We start from the raw sequence: 18661 nt of genomic DNA, 5'->3' as shown, positions 1-18661 counted from the left end.
GACCCCAAAACCCACCCCCAAAAACCTGGAAGCCCCCCAAACAGCACCCCAAACACAGGCAAGTAAGCAAAAACGCCAAAAACATTTCACCATGGATTTGGTCCAAAACACTTGATTCCGATAATAGACCTTCAGAGCTATGCCACCAGACACCTGCAGCCACCCGCAAGAGAGCAGAACACCCCCAAACAGGCAAAAAGCAAAAATGGGCCTACTACTTTCAAATCAGTAAAAATACGCTGTGCAGCTATGCCCTAACTCTCCTTTTCCACCATGGATTTCTTGAAAAACAAATGCAATCAACATTAGACTGTGCCAGCAGTGCACCCAGACCCCAAAACTCACCCACAAACACCCGGAACCCCCCAAACAGCACCTCAAAGACAAGCAAGTCAAGAAAAACGCAAATAAAATATCACCTCCGATTTTGTCCAAACCACTTTTATCCGGTATTAGACATTCCCAGCAATGGCCCCTGACCCGTAAACCCAGGCAGAAACAAGTAGAAGACCCCCAAACAGTCAAATGGCAAAACTACAAAAATGGGGACTTAGAAATTTTCAGGCAAATTTCCAAAATCACTCCACGCGCGCTCTGCAGCTAGGCCCTAACTCCCCTTTGCCACCATGGATTTGCTTCAAACCTATTGCAATCAAAAGTATCCATACCCACCAGTGGTCCCAGACCTCAAAACCCACCCACAAACACCCAGAACCCCCCAAACAGCACCTCAAAGACAAGCAAGTCAGCAAAAACGCAAAACAATTTTCACCTCCGATTTTTTCCAAACCAATTTTATCCGGTATTAGACTTTCCCAGCAATGGCCCCAGATGTCTGCAGCCACCCGCGAAAAAGCAGAACACCCACAAACATGCAAAAAGCAAAAATGGGCCTACTACCTTCAATTCAGTCCAAATACGCTGTGCAGCTAGGCCCTAACTCCCATTTTCCACCATGGATTTCCTGAAAAACAAATGCAATCAACATTAGACTGTGCCAGCAGTGCTCCCAGACCCCAAAACCCACCCACAAACACCCGGAACCCCCCCAAACAGCACCTCAAAGACAAGCAAGTCAGCAAAACCGCAAAAATATTTTCACCTCCGATTTTGTCCAAACCACTTTTATCCGGTATTAGACATTCCCAGCAATGGCCCAAGACCCGCCAACCCAGGCGGAAACAGTAGAAGACCCCCAAACAGCCAAAAAGCGAAACTACAAAAATGGGGACTTAAAAATTTTCAGGCAAATTTCCAAAATCATTCTACGCGCGCTCTGCAGCTAGGCCCTAACTCCCCTTTGCCACCATGGATTTGCTTCAAACCTATTGCAATCAAAAGTATCCATACTAAGCAGTGCTCCCAGACCTCAAAACCCACCCACAAACACCCAGAACCCCCCAAACAGCACCTCAAAGACAAGCAAGTCTGCAAAAACGCAAAAAAATGTTCACCTCCGATTTTGTCCAAACCAATTTTATCCGGTATTAGACATTCCCAGCAATGGCCCCAGACATTTATACCCAGGCGGAAACAATTAGAAGACCCCCAAACAGCCAAAAAGCGAAACTATAAAAATGGGGACTTAAAAATTTTCAGGCAAATTTCCAAAATCATTCTACGCGCGCTCTGCAGCTAGGCCCTAACTCCCCTTTGCCACCATGGATTTGCTTCAAACCTCTTGCAATCAAAAGTATCCATACCCAGTGCTCCCAGGCCCCAAAACCCACCCCAAAAACCTGGAAGCCCCCCAAACAGCACCCAAAACACAGGCAAGTGATCAAAAATGCCAAAACATTTCACCATGGATTTGGTCCAAAACACTTGATTCCGATATTAGACCTTCCGAGCTATGCCCCCAGACCCCTGCAGCCACCCGCAAGAAAGCAGAACACCCCCAAACAGGCAAAAAGCAAAAATGGGCCTACTACCTTCAATTCAGTCCAAATACGCTGTTCAGCTAGGCTCTAACTCCCCTTTTCCACCATGGATTTCCTGAAAAACAAATGCAATCAACATTAGACTGTGCCAGCAGTGATCCCAGACCCCCCGACCCAGCACCGCTAATCTAGAACACCCTCAAAGAATACTCCCAAAACCTGCAATACTGGTATTTTCAAAACATGGCAAATTGCGCTGTTCACAAAAAACAAACAGCAATTGGTTTCAACAGAGACAGACAGCCATTGCTGTCCACTGCAACATGCCATCTTCTCATTATTTATTACCTATTCTACTTTTTGTCCGCATCTTCTTCCGAAAGTGAGGGCCCACAGGGCAGCATCTCCTTTAAATTTCAGAAGTAGGTCTGTCAACAATCAGAAAGCATGTAGTCAGTCAGTTAATTCAGTCCCACTTGAGGGGACTCGTCTACAAAGACAAAGTTTGTTTTTTCTCCTTAAACCATCCATCTGCCTTGAGGGAAATGGATAGGGGGAGTCTGGAGGAGGAGGATAGAGGAGCATGATTGAGTTGTGAACTTGTGAACATCTGAATGCATACTGCTGTACCTTCAAATCTATAAGGAAAATAAGATGAAGACAGTGCTGATGATGGACTTATTGTGATTAGGTGATTAGAGTTTTGTTGGGGTAAAAGTAGCAAAACAAAGAAAGACACACAGGAATAAAAGTGAATAAGTACGGAAAAAAAGGATGTAATTTTCAGGACTCAGTGTCAGGGAAGCAGTGCTCGTCCCCCAAGTCTACGAATTGAGATGGGGGTAGGTCTGGTGACCGAAAAGAACTTCCGTCGGCGTCACTAAAGTCGGTGTCCTCTTCTTTCTGTGTGCATTCACGTATTTTGTATTCGGGTGGTATGAAGTGCTGATTCATCTTGATTAATGTTAACCTCTCCACATTTTTGGGCAAACGGCGGGTCCTTTTTGAAGTAACAATAGCACCAGCAGCACAGAAAACACGTTCAGAAGACACGCTTGCGAGTGGGCAGGACAAATAATTTAGAGCCAGGTTGGTGATCAGTCGCCATACAGAGCTTTTCGTATACCAATATCCCAATGGGTTCTCATTATGACAGACCTCTTTTGAGTCATCCAGATAGGCCTGCACCACCGACTCAAGGTTCTCCAGGGTTGATCCACTTTGCGTACCATCTGCGACCTTTTCATCAGTGGACCGAGCTAACCCTTGCTGAGTAAGCCAATCCCCTTCCGACAATATTTGTTTGCGGCCTGGTGCAGGTGAGGATGATGATATGGTTGCTGGTGTCGTTAACGGCTGTGAGGGAAAGTGACTCCCTTTGGCCACGGATTAAGAAGAGGAACTTGATGCCGGATAGCCTGCTGATTCAGTTGTACTTGTGCTGCCTCCTTAAAGGTTCTGCCGGTCTCTTTCAAACCGAGTGGCTGACACAGCTAGCCAATGTTTGTACTTTGAAACATCTGCTTCATCAAAAGGAATGAATGCTTTGCTAGCCATTGCCTTTTTGTACCGTGGATCAAGAATAGTGGCACAAATGTAATGTTGTTCTGTATGTATCTTTTTAAAGCCTCTCATTGTCAAGTAGACGCCTTAATAAATTCTCCGCAAAATCATATGCTTCTCGCTATTCACCATCATCTCGGAACGTTGAACACACCTCCTTCAGTTGGTGCTCTAGCATGCGCAACAATGGGATAGCTTTGCTCAAAGAACAGTACTCCCTGCCGACTTCATGCATGAAGAGCTCAAAAGGACGAAGCATGTCTGTCAGGCTTGCAGTTAGCTTCCATTCCTCCAACTCTAGCCTCATGTCTTTATGAGTAGAACCCAGTTTAGAGACAAACTCATGTATTACCTCCCACTGCTCAGACAGACGCTCAAGCATGTTAAAGGTTGAGTTCCAACGTGTTGCCACCTCCTGGATTAGTCCTTTGACTGGCAGTTTACGTTCATATTGAAGGCTCCTCAGCTGCTTCCGGGCCTTAAAAGAATGGCTGAAATGTGTGCAGATTTTTCGGCATATGGTCAGTAATTTGACGACTGGCGCTTCTGCTTTCAAGAAGGCTTGCGCCATGATGTTAAAACTGTGCGCCAATCACGGCACTCTGAAATAGCCGCCGTGCTCCATGGCCTTAACTATATTACTGACATTATCCGTGGAAAGATAAGCAACTGTGCGATTTATTGGATGCAGCCATTCATTGACCTTCCTGTTAAACTCCTCCAAAAGGTTAGTTGCAGTGTGAGATTTCTCCATGCCAAACATGCCTACTGTTGCATGTTTGCGAGTAGCTTGAAAAACGTCCTCTGTGTCAACATCTTTGTGTTTTAACTGTTTTTCGACTCCTGCAAAAGAGACCCAATGTGCAATGATGCACGTGTAATCAAGGGCTTGGCAACTGGTCCACATGTCTGTTGTCATTTGGATAGTGTCAACAGCACTCTTCAGAATAGCTGTGCCAATCACCTCCAGCAACCCTTGCAAAATAGGACCAACTAGGAACCTTCCAATTAGGGCAGACTGTTGCCAACAATTCACGAAAACCCACCCCTTCCACAAAAGAGAAAGGGAGAAGGTTCAGCGCTAGCATTTTAGCCAGCTTGCCGTTATATAGACGCACCGCTGGGTGGTTGCGTTCAAATGGCGGTTCCGACCAAAACATGCTGGTGTTGGTGGGCTAAACCATTTTACGTGATGATGATGATGATGATGATGATGATGATGCAGACTTCAAACTAGTTAGGCTCAGTGATTTAGTTTTGGGCATTGGTGTCTGTCCCAGACTCTTAGTGTGCCTCATACATGTTGCAGCGGTAGATGGTGTGGGCGATACCACTGCAGTGCTGCTGCCAGCAGAACTGGGTGTACCAGAAAAAATGGCTGTTGCTTCTTCACTTCCCCCCTGCACGATCAGCCTCTCATCATCATCAGATGCAATATGAAGGGATACATTTGGATTTGTTTTGGCTTCCTCAATGTCACTTAGGTGCTTATACCACTTGATAGGGTGGTGTAGTTTGAGATTACCTCTCTGGCCTCCGGTACCATAGTTGGAACCAAGCTTACCCTGACTAACTAATACTTCACAAATCGAACAAACAACCATGTTTTCCGGCTTTTTGCTAACAGTAAAGAAGTCCCAAACTGGGGACTGGAGATGTCTGCTGGTGGTGGAGGAGCTACTTTGACTTTCAATGCCAGATGAAGTGGAGGATGGGCGTGGCTGAATTTGTTTCTGTAGTTGACTTACAGCACCACTACTTGAGGTAATGGAGGTCGAGCTGGATGGAGGTCCATGCCGGCCCTTCTGACGAGAAAATATGGAAGCTGTAGGTCATTTTGGTGTTGTAGTTACCTGCGTTGGTGGTGGTACCAGTGCCACGCCGCCCACATGATCATCCCGCTCAGCAGCCATTCGGGATAGGGTGAAAATGTTAGTCTGCAGCATGCCCGCTGGGGCTGCAGTGACGTCTGTGATGACTGGGTCGTCATCAGACTGTTCATCAGCAGCACAAGACACCACTTCTAGTTCGTCGTCATCACCCATAAGTCGAAGCCTTGCCGGAACCTTCCTTTTAGGCTTAGCTACCTTTGTTGGCTCATGGCGTGCCTCACTCTCAGACTGCATTTGTGGGTTCCAATCAAGATTAAGGTCAGCAGAATGAAGGGGGCTGGAAGAAGAACTTGTCGTATTAGTAGCCCTCCTTGACCTTTTTCTTGCTGGGGATCTGGTAGCCAATGGTGGATCATCATCAGTAGGAGTGCCTTCCTCGGATGAAACCTCCACTTCAATATCAATTTCCTGATGTGCCCCTACTTCTGGAGGAACAAGCGTTGTAGGCAGTTGTGCCGCTCCATGAACCTCTACTTGCACCTCTCCATGCACCTCTACTTGCTCCTCTTCTTGTGCATGTACTTGCGCCTCTCCTTGCCCATGTACTTGCGCCTCTCTTTGCCCATGTACTTGCGCCTCTCCTTGCCCATGTACTTGCGCCTCTCCGTGCCCATGTAATTGCGCTTGTACTAGTTGCACTTGTGGTTGTCGTTGCGGCTGTGGTTGTTGAACACTCGTCAGCTGAGTTACACCCGGCGTTGATTGGATGGTACTTTCTTGTGATGAGCCAACATCACTGGTCGATGGTGATTGAGAAAGTAAAGTGGCTGCCTCAGCAGCACTCATGATCTTGGTCCTAAGTTAGCGTGGTGGCACTGAGCCCAATGAAGCGGAGGTGCTGCTTCCAGCTTGTTCCCGGGCAGGCACCGCTGCTGCTGCAGGCGTAGTTTTTTCTCCCAAAAAAGGTGTGGGTGGGCACACCAGTGTCCTTGGTAGGTGGTGCCACTTGCTTCTTCTGCTCCTTCTTACTGGCAGTGACACTGGCAAGTTTTTTCGCTGAGGCGCTATGGCCAACTTTCTTTGGGGCCATCTTCTTGAGATGTCAGAACAGCAGCCCGCAGTTGCACGAATTGCAGAGATGTCTTGTCTGTGGCCACACGTGACGTCACGTGATGTTGTGCTGCACACACCACTGCAGGACGTCTTCCTGGCACTGGTGGTTCTCTTGTGCCCCTAAAAGCAATGGAAGCCAGAGGAACATCAGTTATACACCCCCAAAAAATCGAAAAACACATAAAAATCACCACAATCCCATGCCATCCATGCCCTCAATGATGTTTAAATTCAAGACACCCCACAGAAAGACTAGGCCCATGCACCACTGAGTACCCCTGGGCATAATGGATGAAAGCTAGGCAAACTGGGTGCAGGCCTGAGCACACTGCCTGCCTTCAAAATGGCCCCTTGACCACCAGCACATGGCCAGGCCCTGCCTGTACCAGCCCTCAAAATGGCCCCCACCCACATGGCCAGTCCCCAACAACACCCCAAAAAATCAAACAACACATACAAATCACCACAATCCCATGCCATCCATGCCCTCAATGATGTTTAAATTCAAGACACCCCACAGAAAGACTAGGCCCATGCACCACTGAGTACCCCTGGGCATAATGGATAAAAGCTAGACAAACTGGGTGCAGGCCTGAGCACACTGCCTGCCTTCAAAATGGCCCCTTGCCCCCAGCACATGACCAGCCCTGCCTGCACTAGCCCCCAAAATGGCCCCCACCCACATGGTCAGTCCCCAACAACACCCCAAAAAATCGAAAACACAAATAATTCACCACAATCCCATGCCATCCATGCCCTCAATGATGTTTAAATTCAAGACACCCCACAGAAAGACTAGGCCCATGCACCAGTCACTGAATCCTGGGCATAATGGATTAAAGCTAGGCAAACTGGGTGCAGGCCTGAGCACACTGCCTGCCTTCAAAATGGCCCATTGACCCCCAGCACATAGCCAAGCCCTGCCTGTCCCAGCCCTCAAAATGGCCCCCACCCACATGGCCAGTCCCCAACAACACCCCAAAAAATCGAAAAACACATAAAAATCACCACAATCCCATGCCATCCATGCCCTCAATGATGTTTACATTCAAGACACCCCACAGAAAGACTAGGCCCATGCACCACTGAGTACCCCTGGGCATAATGGATGAAAGCTAGGCAAACTGGGTGCATGCCCGAGCACACTGCCTGCCTTCAAAATGGCTCCTTGACCCCCAGCACAAAGCCAAGACCTGCCTGTACCAGCCCTCAAAATGGCCCTAACCCACATGGCCAGTCCCCAACAACCCCCCAAAAAATCAAATAACACATAAAAATCACCACAATCCCATGTCATCCATGCCTTCAATGATGTTTAAATTCAAGACACCCCACAGAAAGACTAGGCCCATGCACCACTCACTACACCTGGGTCTACTGGCAAGTGAGGCTTTACAGGCAACCCAATTTTTTTAAAAAAATCAACATATAACAGTGAGCTAAAATTCCATGACATAAATTAGAATTAAGTTAAAAAAACACGGAAACAGTTGTATCATGCACCCATGACTAACCCTGGGCCTACTGGATGCTGTGGATACCCACCACCATATATATTTTGTTAAAGTTGTGAAAAAAGTTTTAGAACTCCAGTTGCCTCAACTGCAATGCTCCAAACAAACAACACCAACTCACTTGTAAAATATCAAGTCCAAAAGTGATCCAAACTCCAAAGTCCAAAAAGTCCTCAAATACAAATCCAGCAGCAGTCACATAAAGTAATCCTTCCAGCTCAACAGCCAAATGAAAAGTGACCAGTACATGCACAAAGCACTGGGAGGAGCCTGCTGGACAGGAACAGGAAGTTGGAGACTCTGAGGCACTTCCTTCCTCCCACCCCACCCCAAAAAATGGACTCCTGCACCAAAAAGTGCAGTCAAATGTCAATCTGAGGAGTTATTCTGATCAAAATCATCATTTTCACAAGGTTTATGCTTACTGCGGTGGATTTCTGGTGCAGAATTGCAATTTTTGCAATTTCGGGAACGCGAGCTGTTCGAACCTCCCGCCGGAAGTCAGCTGCGCGCTGTCGGGGGCATTTATGACGTACTCGCGTTCGCTGTGCAAGATGGCAAGCGGTGTTGACGTAATTGCGTTCGAAAAACTCTTGCGCGATCACGCAGCAAGATCGAAAATGGCGCAGCACAAGCAAAACCGGGAGAAAAACAACTCGGCAGGCTCAGAGTCAGCGTCGCGCGCGCGATATTGTATTTTTCAAGCGCGACCAAGCAAAATAATTCGTAGCTTGCGAATTTGCTGATTATTGGATAAATTTGTGAGATTCGCGGATCGCAAAATCGTCAAAAATCCGCAAATTCGCCCGCGAAACGGATTTTACGCCCACGCTTACATCAAAGCATTGTGGAAACCTTAAGATTCTATCATGGAATCTGGCAGGCATCAAGGATAAACTATCTTCTCCCAAATGGGGTTCCTTTGTTGACCAGTTTGATGTCTGCCTGTTTCTGGAGACATGGGAGAGAGAAGATTTTGCAAGAGTGGGTTTTGCTACTTATAATATACTCGCTAGTACTTGGGGGAGAGGAAGGCCGTCTGGTGGACTGTCTGTGTGGGTGGCTTCCCATGTGGGTTGTTACCACACTTCCCTGAATACCTACTCCCTAGATATCCAAATAGTACTCCTCAATTTTACATCTAAACTGAAACTAGCAATCATTAACATCTATTCCAGCCCTGTACCACTAGCCCAGGAATCTAAAACCCTGGAGGAATTAAACCTCCTCATCCCAAGGGTGCCATCTAGCTCAGTTCTGATAGTTGGTGGAGACTTAAACTGCCACTTTGAACCCCTCATAGCTACACCTGAGTCCATCAGTAATGAGGAGGACTTGCAGTGGGCTATACCTGGTCCCCAAACGTATCCACCAAAAACCTGGTCACCTTTGGTCCTACAAAATAACGCCATTGTACTAACCCACTCGCTGAGGGCCTGCAGTGGCTGCACTCCTTCAGATAGACCGAGTAGGCCAACATTTAATAGAACTGGCCAGGCCTCCCAAATAGATTACATTCTGTTTGAGTGTAGGTCCTGGCACCGGGTGAAGGACTTTGAGGTTAATAATAATAATAATAAAACATTTATTAAGCGCCTGGCTGCACAAAACTGTGTATCCCCGCGCTAACTGCTAGTGCAAAACAATCCAAAGGAAAAGAGTCAGAAACTCAGCATAGGGATTGCTGTTTAGGGAACAGGTGAGTTTTTAATTTTGCTCTGAATCTCATTTCGGAGGGCTCCATCTGCAAGTGGATCGGAAATGCGTTCCAGTGTTTAGTGGCCAAATAGCGAAAATACCTTCCTCCCATTTTAGCTCTTCTGATGCGAGGGATTTTAAATAGCATCATGCCAGACGATCTTAAATCTCTTGTCGGGCGGTGAATGGTAATGAGACTTTTCAGGTAGTCGGGACCTCTGTTCTGGGCAATACGGTGGGCATAGCAGAGAGTCTTAAATATAATTCTCTCTTTAATTGGGATCCAATGGAGTTTGACTAGCGCATTTTTGGTGGAGGCTTTTCTAGGGAGACCAAGCACCAGCGGCGCAGCTGAGTTCTGAACACATTGTAATTGGTGCAGTCCCTTCTGATTCAGGCCTAACAGGAGAGCATTACCATAGTCCAGATGAGGTGATATTAAAGCATGAACTATGGTTTTTCTGGCTTCGGTGGGCAGGAGATTGAGTACCTTACGAAGCACTTTTAGTATGCCGAAGCATTTGCCTGTCACCTTATTTACATGGATTTTACCAGAGAGGTAAGCGTCCAGCATAACGCCTAGATTTTTCACCATCTCCACAGGAGTAGGCAATTCACCTAGTTCGCTAGACCACCATGCATGAGACCATACAGAGACATCTCTTCCTAATATCAGCACCTCTGTCTTGTCTCCATTTCAACGGAGGCAGTTATTATTCATCCAAGTGGCTATCGCTGACATACAATTTAAGAAATTGATGGCAGGTTTTCTGCTGTCTGGGGTTAGTTTAAACACCAACTGGGTGTCGTCAGCGTAGCTGACAATGACCACCCCAAACTCCTCTGCAATGTGTGCCAGGGGTTCCATATAGATGTTAAATAATGTTGGGCTCAAACTAGAGCCCTGTGGAACCCCATGGCTCACACTGCGAGGCGACGATTTAAAGGTTGGGCAATGAAGTTGGAACGTTCTGTCAGTCAGGAAGGACTGGAACCAGGTAAGAGCTAGGGCCTTTACTCCCATGTCCGAGAGCCGAGACAGCAGCGTTGAGTGCAGCACGGTATCAAACGCTTCACTTAGGTCCAATAGGACCAACGCTGCTGTCTCTCCCTCATCCACCATCTTCCGAATATGTTCAGTCGAGTACAGGACTGCCGATTCGGTTGAGTGGCCTGATCTAAAACCTGACTGGGAGGGATGGAGGAGGGCTTCTTTCTCCAGAAACTCCATGAGTTGATTATTTGCCACCTTTTCTATGATTTTGGCACAGAAAGGAAGAAGCGAGATCGGTCTTAAGTTTAGAAGTTGAGAAATAGGGATGTTTGGTTTCTTTTTTAAAGGTATTACTTGAGCAGATTTCCAGCTTTTCAGAACGTGGCCTTCCTGGAACGATAAGGTAATCATGTTACTGATTTGATCTATTAATATGTTTTCCATGACAACCTTGCATTGTTCCGGGGGGCAGGCATCAATGGGGGAGCCAGAGCGTATTACATTAATAATTTTCATTAGGTCCTGTTTATTTGGAGTCCTGAATCTGGTAAACAAGGATTTGTGAGAGAGGGAGCTTTGATTATCTGCATTGTCATTAGCTATGTTAGTGCTGCTTGAAAAGGTGGCATGGATTTTTTCTACTTTCTCCACAAAGAAATCAGCTATCCAATCGCATATCTCGGTGGAGTAAGTATCTTTATTATCCAGACGTGAAGGAATGGTGATTTCTCTATAAATGCAGAATAACTCTTTCGCGGGGTTCTTGGCTTCCTCAATTCTGCTTTTGTAATAGTGACTTTTTTCTATTCTTACCAATTTCAGATATTTTTTCAATTCGATTCTGTAGCTTTCTTTGAGTTCCGGAGTATAGTTTTTCCTCCATTTACGTTCTATAGATTTACATAGGGCTTTAGCAGTTTTGAGTTTCTCTGAGAACCAGGGAGTGTTTTTGGATTGTCTGGCTGGTGGTTTGGTAGTCCATGGTGCAATTTTGTCTAAAGCTTTAGCTAACCAAAGTTCATAGTTGTCCCATACCTCTTGTAAAGAGTTCCCTGTTAAAGGGGGTTGCTCAGTTAGCGTATCTTTAAAAAGTTCAGGGGTGAATTTTTTAAAATTCCGGCGTCTGTGAGGCGGAGGTTTAGTATGCGTAATTTTAATGTATTTTCTAGTTATCTCAAACGGCACCATGCTATGGTCAGACCAGATTAGTGGGATAGGGGGAGAAGTCTTAATACCTTCCCAATTTGCAAAGATAGGGTCTAATAGATGACCCTGTTGATGGGTGGGAGTAGTAGAGAGAAGTTTGAGATCTACAGAATTGAGAGCATTCACTAAAAGTTGAGCTTCACTGGAATTACTATTCTCTAAGTGAAGATTGAGGTCGCCTAGGATGATTACATTTTTATGTCTAATGGCGAGCTGAGTAGCTAACTCAATGAGTTGGCTACAAAAAGACACCTCCCTTCCAGGGGGTCTATATATAAGTAAACCAGTAATCGTGGTAGTTGGATCTAGTTTTATGGTAAATCTACCACACTCACTATTGATAGTTGTTAGTTTAGTTAATGTGCATTCTAATTCTTCTTTACAAATCATTGCTTATCCACCTCTAAGTTGTCTTTGTCTATCAATTCTTAGAAGACTGTAGTTGAGGGGGATGGCGTCTAAGATATCAGGGGAGGATGCTTCATCTAGCCATGTTTCCGTAAGAAACAAGGCGTCAAGGTCTTTTTATTAATCAAGAGGTCGTGGATTTCTGTTTTATGTTTAGTCATGGACCTCCAATTAAGTAATAGCATTTTTAGGTTCATGGTCTTACCAGGTGTATTGCATAGCTTAGGGAGTGGTTGATGGCATATGTTACAAAACGCGGGTAAAGACTCCGGGTCTATTGAGTGCAAGCAGTTGCGAGACAGTGTCTTACCAAGTTTCAGGAGGTCAGATTTTGAGTAGTGGCGAAAATGGCTCTTATTTCTAGGAACTCTGTGGTTATTGGGGTACAGGGTCTATGGAGTCCAGCCCCGTGCCCCGGTCGGTCGCGGACGGGCGCAGACGGGCTGGACTCTGGCTTGACTCCGGCGCGCGATCGTCGCGTCCGCTGCGCGGAACCATTGACGTATGTCTTTATGCGTCGTCTGAGCGACGTGCACTGCGAGCCCTCACCAAGATGGCCGCTACCCTAATCCACCCAGTCCCCGCAGATGACGGCCCGTAATTCGGCCACACCCACAGTAAAGAGCTAAGCAAGTAGTAGGGAGGTTATTATACGGACGGATAGTGACCATAATGCCCTGTCTCTATCGTTTGGGGTTCCAGATTCTGGCATAGCTCCCCCCACTGGGACCCCAATAGAAGATAGAATAATTCTGACCAACGACAGGAGAAGGTTAAAATGGGGGCCAATGAAACAGTTCCCGGAGAAATTGTTAGAGCTCTACCAAATGGTTATTCCAATACTACAGGAATTAACTATGCAGGGTCTAATGAAACTAACCCTCTCCACCTACATTCAGTTGCACTATTTCACAACCAGCTTATTGATAACTTAGCTGATATTCTGAATCCGATTATCCGAGCAAAGAGAACCAATGACCGACCCTACTCTTGGTATAATGATGAATGTCGTAAAGCCAAGAGAGCACTGCTGTAGGCTTTCAAAGGGGACAAAAAGTCACTGATAAAGAGCAGACGGGTTGACTATAAAGAAGTTGTTTCAAGTGCAAAATTAGACTGGGAAGAGAATAAATGGCTAAATATCACAACCGCTCTATTGACTCGGGATATGAAAACATTCTGGTCATTAATTAGAACGGGGTCTAAGGAGGGTATCCCTGTTTGTGAACCTAATCTCCCTGCTGAGGTGTGGACTGAGCACTACTCAACTTTGCATGCAAATGATTCTGAAAAGGATCTCCAAATAGACCCCAGGGGTATGTCCTTCCTGGGTAATGCATGTGCAGAACCTCATTTGAAACCACTGAGCACACAGGCAAATGCTAGCTATGAAGAGATCACGCTTCTAGAGGTCACTTCAGCGATTGAAAGTTTACCAGCTGGAAAGGCAACAGGGTTGGACAAACTCCCTGGAGACATGTTCCAAGATGAACCCTCAATTTGGGCCCCTTATCTTTTAGTCCTGTTCAATACCATCATGAACGGTATGCCCATCCCAAATACCTGGGCCGGGCGGAAATTCTTCCAATCTTCAAAAAGGGTTCTCCATTAAACCCAGCAAACTATAGACTGGTCAGCTTGATCGATGTCACGCAAAAACTGTTTGCTCGGGTATTATTGGACCAAATGCAGGGATGGTTGGAAGAAAATAACATCATCAGCCCCTACCAAGCGGGATTCAGGAAAAATACCTCCACACTCGACCAAGTGTTTGGATTTCAACTAATCACGTGGAAGACAGTATCAATGGAGGGTGGCAGCCTCTATTTGATATTTGTGGACCTAAAAACTGCTTTTGATCTTGTTCCTAGACCCAAACTGTGGGGGTTTTTAAGAGATATGGGGATCCCTCCATATCTACTCGACATCTTGATCAAGTTGCATGACAACAACTTTGCCAAAGTTAGATGTGGAAGGGGAGGAGGTTTAACTAGCAGGTTCCCTGTTGGCAGAGGTGTAAGACAGGGCTGTGTGCTTGCACCGACCCTGTTTTGCCTCTTTGTCAATGCATTAATTCCACTCCTGGCTGAGTTACCAAATAATGATACCCCCCAGTTAGCAAACACAAAGGTGGCAGCACTGATGTTTGCTGACGATACCCTCCTCTTGTCAAAAACCTCGATGGGCATCCAGAGGCTGCTGGATAGCTTTGCCTCATTTTGTAGTACAAAAGGTTTTGACGAATAATACTACAAAAACCAAATTCATGATCGTCAACCCTCCCACGTCAACACGTCCCAACCCAGAACTGAATGGTTCATGTCTGGAAAGGGTGTCTGTCTTCAAATACCTTGGTGTAACCCTCTCAGAAGATATGCAGTGGGCGCCCCAACTAGCCAAGGTCAAGCTTAAGCAATCACAGATTGCTGGGAGTATAGCCAAATTAGCTAGGGAATCACCCTTTAAACCCATTGGTCCCGCGCTAGAAATGTACAGGGCTCACTCTCTATGGAGCAGAACTATGGGGGCGCTGTTGGTCTTCTACTTTAGCTGTAGTTGAGAACAGATTTTTAAGACAAATAACGGGCCTACCAATGGCTACCCGGTTAATTCCCCTACGACTAGATTTGGGTATTTTGCCAATTGAAGATGAGATTGCCCTAAAACCACTAACCTTCTAACGAAGACTTTGGGCTACTCCCGAACTAGCAGCATATCAGGTAGAGACCGAAGAGCTTTTATCCTATCCGGGTTTGTTTAAAAGAGTCCCCTGGTTTGCTCATGTGAAATATGAGTGGGAAAAGCTTTGCCAACCTTCTTTGTGGACCACCCAAGGCATTACTAGCATTTTAGTCCCCCGAGCTTTACTTCCCAAGACCTATTGTACCCTAAAGCTCGAAGCCATGCAGACAAACCCTAAATTGGGTTCTCTTACGACACAGTTTCTTACAGTAAAAGACAACTATGAGTGAAAAATCTTTTTGGACGATACCCTGCCCCTGGTGGCAAAAAAATGTATCTACAGTTTAGATATAGCACCTTCCCAGTACGTGCGGTCACCAACAAATGGGCAGGGCAGAAAGAGGAGGGGTGTCCTGTATGCACTACACAAGATGAAACATAAATGCATATTTTATTATTTTGCCCTGGTTACCAATAAGCAAGACGGTACTGGCTTGAACAGCTCTGCCGCAATTTGGGCTTCGATCACTGTAAGGAGGCTTTTCGGGCCTTAAAATATGACACATCTAAACCCATTGTGTTTGCCGTTTCACAATATCTAAACACAATTTGGCGAAGGAGATGGGCTTTGATCCAAAAGGGGAATAAGCCATAAAATGTGTAATGGTAGAACATTCGTATATCGGATTTCTAGAGTGCCGCCTAAGATACTGGTTTTTCGTTTTATAATACCTTGTATATGAATTTAGCTTTAAAGAATTGGATTTTACTGTAAATAGTGTAAATTTTCTTTTTAGGTGATTTATATAAATATGGCTGCTATTTCTCTAGATACTTGCCGATTGTAACACATTAACTGAAACATTCCATCACCGCTGTTCTAATTTCTTGCCTCCTTTTCTCCCCTTCAAACTGCTTGGGCAATTTTTTTGTATAGGATCTAGAATGAGTATCTGCTTTATCTGTGGAGTGTTTTTTTTAATCATGCATCTATTGATTTAGATTGTATACTGTTTTATCACTTTGTTCACTTTTTATGGTCCTAGTGACCGAAATAAAAGTTTTTGAAAACAAAACAACAAATGTCTAAACAGAATGTACTATAAACCATTGCAATTCTATAACATGATTTGGGAAGAGCATGATACAAAGAATATAATACAACAACATGATCCTACAATGATTAATTACAGTTAACATGACATAGAGTGTTCCACAGTGCAGGTGCTCATGACATTCATGATGATCCAGTTAGCATTTTTTCACAGGTATGACCAACCAATGATGCTCTATTAAAATCAGAAGAGTGCACAAATTGACATTTTGAAAAAAATCTATAGTCAAAGTTTTGCAAGATGCCTATCATCCTTGGTAAGGACCAAGCATATAGACATGATACGCAGACAAAGGGCTACAAAGGATACTGTGCTACTTTGCAACAGACGCAAGCTTTAATGATATTATACCTGAGAATCGGTCTAAAAAACAAAACCTCAAAGCTTAAACTTATATGAGTCACAATTGGCCTGCCAAAATGCAAGAAAGCCTGACTCTCTGACAGCACCACAACGTTAGAGTATAACAACAAGCTTGAACTAAAGCGTTGGCATTTTGATAACAATCCTGTTCACTTGAGGGGTATTCTAAAGAAACCTTTAAGAGCAAGGAGACCCTGGTTACGAAGCGTATTTTTTTGGGAGATGACGGCGCAATCTATAAAGCAAGTTCTTGATACCAGTCCTGTTTACTATAAATTGCCTAGCAGTCGTTAACGCATTAAAAAGAAGATTTATGTAAAAGGGCGCACTAATACAAGCAAAGATACATAGAGATGTTCGCAATCTCTAGGGACCATGTCAAAATAGTGCCACCATCATCAGCCCTTCTCTGACAACCTATCTTTGCCCACTCTTCCTTTTCCTTCTGTTCTGCATCATTTTGCAAGTCTCTCTCTTCCTCCCAAGTTTTCTTCCAAGCAACATAAGTTGGCAGCTGTTTCCACATGCATCAATTTTCTTGTTTATTGCCATTTTATGTTTAGCACAATGTTGGTCAGTATATCGGTTTCCTGCTGTCACTTTGTCATTGCCAGATTGGAGAGCAGCACACTTGACCAAGGCCACTGTTTCTGGCCTTTAGCAAATCTTTCACGTAATTTCCATTTTTAATAGGAGTACCTGATGAAGTCAGAAACTCCCTTTGCATCCAGTGTTGACCAAAGTCATGCACAACCCCATAGCCGTACTGGCTATCAGTATAAATGGTTACTTTCAAATTTTTCCCAATTTTGCAAGCCAATGCAATTATTTTAGCTGCTTGTGCAGACTTGACTCCAGGTAAATAGGATACTTCGACTGGACCCCATAGAGTACACACAGCATAAGCAGCACTCAATCCTCCTTCCTCATGTCGCATGCATGAACCATCTACGAATAGCTCAGGTTCTGAATTAATTAATGTCTCTTCTCTTATGTCAGGGCGAGGTTTGGTGCAGTATTCTGTAAGGTCAATACAATTATGTTCGATTTCATTTTTGACTTCTGCAAAATGTGAATCAGGCAATAACGTTACTGTGTTCAGAATGCTACACCTAGCAATGGTCACATTTGCTGCACCTAAAAGAATTAGCTCATATTTAGTCAGCCGACTAGGAGTCAAATACTGACTTTTAGTTCTTGTTAACAAAATCACAACTGCATGTGGAACATACACAGTTACTGGATGTCCCATAATAACGGACTCACTTTGCTCAAGACTGATGCAAGTTGCAGCTACTGCTTTCAGAAATCCTGGCAATCCAGATGCCACTGGATCCATTATGGAAGAAAAATATGCCACAGGACGTCTCATCTGGGTCAGAACTGAAAGTGCCAATTGTCTCGTGTATCACAAACCAATGCAAAATCGTTTGAGTAATCAGGCATCCGTAATGCTGGAGCTGAACATAGACAATCTCGTAATTTTAAGGAAGATGACATGCTTTCGTCATCCCATTCTACTGGGTCCTTTGCTCTTTTCTTTGTCATTTGTATCAATGGTTTCACTAGGACTGCAAATCACACAATCCACTGCCTGCAGTAACCTACAACTCCAAGAAACATTCTGATTTCTTTCTGTGTTTGAGGTAGATCCATGTTTCAAATTATTCTGATTCTTTCTGAGGTAACCCTTCTGACACCTCTCTCTATCTGCTGCCCCAGATATTTCACAGATGAGGTACAAAAATGCAGTTTCTCAGATGATACTTTGTGTCCTCCTTCACCTAAATGATTCAGTAAAGCAATGGTATCAACAACACAGTCATTTCGAGTTTTAGACGCCAACAATAGGTCGTATATATATTGCACCAGGACTGAGTGTTCGGGCAATATCATAGATTCAAGGCATTTTTTCAAAATCAGATTAAAAATCGACCCCTGAGGGACACGGTTCCAAACGTAGACATGGTCATCCACTTGAGCGAGAAAAGATATTTGCTATCTGGATGTAATGGAATTGAGAAGAATGCATGGCACAAATCAATTACAGTGAACCAACCTCCTGCCAATGGTATTTGATACAGAATCACAACAGGGTTTGGCACAACTGGACAACATGGGACAACAATTATATTACATTTTCGGAGGTCCAATACGACCCTGTACTTTCTGCTCGGTTTCTTTAAGCCAATTATGGGTGAATTACATGGACTGCTCATTATTTCTTGCAAAATGCCTGCTTCCACTAGTCGCTCTATTTCTCCTGCAACTCCTGCTTTTATTTCTGGGCTCA

The sequence above is a fragment of the Lissotriton vulgaris genome, chromosome 3_1 (assembly GCF_964263255.1).
Source record: "Lissotriton vulgaris chromosome 3_1, aLisVul1.2, whole genome shotgun sequence".
Taxonomy (NCBI): Eukaryota; Metazoa; Chordata; class Amphibia; order Caudata; family Salamandridae; genus Lissotriton; species Lissotriton vulgaris.
This window is presented reverse-complemented; position numbering follows the sequence as displayed.